Source organism: Egretta garzetta, unplaced genomic scaffold (genome assembly GCF_000687185.1).
Source record: "Egretta garzetta isolate BGI_Z169 unplaced genomic scaffold, ASM68718v1 scaffold292, whole genome shotgun sequence".
Lineage (NCBI taxonomy): Eukaryota > Metazoa > Chordata > Aves > Pelecaniformes > Ardeidae > Egretta > Egretta garzetta.
In genome coordinates this window covers 1,397,739-1,399,839 of record NW_009258789.1, presented here as the reverse complement: position 1 = coordinate 1,399,839, position 2,101 = coordinate 1,397,739, and the positions used below count along the sequence as shown (strand labels likewise).

The window sequence follows — 2,101 nt, the reverse complement described above, 5'->3', positions numbered from 1 at the left end:
AGCGGGACCTGGACAGGCTGGAGAGTTGGGCAGAGAGGAACATGATGAAATTCAACAAGGGCAAGTGCCGAGTGCTGCACCTGGGGAGGTCGAACCCCATGCACCAGTACAGGCTGGGGGCTGACCTGCTGGGAAGCAGCTCTGCCAAGAGGGACCTGGGAGTCCTGGTGGATGACAAGCTGACCATGAGCCAGCAATGTGCCCTTGTTGCCAAGAAGGCCAATGGCATTCTGGGGTGCATCAAGAGGAGTGTGGCCAGCAGGTCGAGGGAGGTTATCCTCCCCTTCTACTCTGCCCTGGTGAGACCCCACCTGGAGTACTGTGTCCAGTTCTGGGCTCCCTGGTTCAAGAAAGATGAGGAACTCCTAGAAAGAGTCCAGAGGAGAGCAACTAGGATGATTAAGGGACTGGAGCATCTCCCGTACGAGGAAAGGCTGAGAGAGTTGGGCTTGTTCAGCCTGAAGAAGACAGAGGGGACCTCATCAATACATAGAAATATCTTAAGGGTGGAAGTCAAGAGGACAGAGCCAGACTCTTTGCAGTGGTGTCCAGCGACAGGACAAGGGGCAATGGGTACAAACTGAGCCATAAGAGGTTTTAGTTGAATATCAGGAAAAACTTCTTTACTCTGAGGGTGACGGAGCACTGGAACAGGCTGCCCAGGGGGGTTGTGGAGTCTCCTTCTCTGGAGATATTCAAAGCCCGCCTGGACAAAGTCCTGTGTAACATGCTCTAGGAGAACCTGCTTTAGCAGGTGGGTTGGACTAGATGATCTCCCGAGGTCCCTTCCAACCCTTGAGATTCTGTGATATCAATACAAGAAATGTAAAGATATGTGTAACTATGTATAGCTACAAAACAAACAAGCCTTTGCTAGGAACCTTGAAAATAACACCAATAAATGTGTGACATAATTGCTCTGTTCTATTTACAGAGGGCACCATTACAATAAATTTTGAGCATTTGGTGACACAACTCAGGGAAGATAATCATAAGGTTATACAGACTACAACTCCCCTGCAGACAAACAGTAAACCCTTTCTGTGACTGCCAAATTAACAGGTTGTTGTTTAAAAAATAAAAAACAGCAGAGTTAACTAATGCCTAATACAGCTCCTCTAAAACTTTCAATATTTGATTTGTTAGTAGAAGAGCCTCGTCAGCAGACTCTGCGTAGCTGAGGCATAAGAAAATCATCTCCCTTTGTTCATTATCACTTGTAGCCTTGCTTTTCATCAAATCATTACCAAATGCCCTGAATTTCATAGTCCTTTCATTTGATACAGACTGTGTTTGTTATGTGCCTATAGAGAAAAATAAGATTTAAAGAATCTCTATTATCCTGAGCAGATGAGAACAAAAGTATTGTGCAGCAAAGACTTGCACATGCAGACAGAGGGTTCAGTGTTACTAATTAGGATTTTTAAATGCATAGCCTTCTATTATCTCCTTGTAACTTTATAAGCAGTACAAGTTGAGCAGGTTATGGATTTTCATTTATCTGGAGAAACTGAAAACAAATCAAGGAGCTTAACTTTTTAAGTACAGCAAGACCATTTTCAACTTTTTAGGACTAAAAAGGAAAAAAAAAACAACACCACAACCACCCACCCACCCCACCCCCCGCCACAGTTATACTGTAGTCAAAATGTTTTTAAAAAGTGTCCAACTGTTATGGAACAATAAATTCCATGTTGCCTGAATGCCTCTTCAAACAGCACAAATGCCTCAATGGAGGGGAAAAAAAAAAAGGCAAAGAAAGGAAAGGGGTCTTTGTGTATGTGTCACCTCAGTGACTGTCGAACTTAATTGATTTTGGTTGTACTTCTAGCTTCCATTCCATGACATTACACAGACAACAACATTCAATGACAAAGGACTAAATTGAGTTTGAAAAACTGGTAGGATGCTGCTGGAATGTGGGACCTTCCTTTAAATTGTTCCCTTTGACAAGTGGCTTTTGTCTTATTACCATGCCATTTGGAAAGTGCACAAGGTCATCTGAACCAGGCCAAAAATTAATAAAATAAGCAAATGTGGGCATGTCCAGAGACTCCAAACAACAGTGTGGCAACATCATTACAAGACAGGAGGGAAAAAA

The 2,101-nt window shown here is 43.3% G+C and overlaps 1 protein-coding gene across 1 annotated transcript in view; it reads right to left on the bottom strand.

Moving 5' to 3' along the window:
- Window positions 1-2,101, bottom strand: part of CRYM (crystallin mu) — an 11,372-nt gene that overhangs the window by 3,602 nt on the left and 5,669 nt on the right. The window lies entirely within an intron of this gene.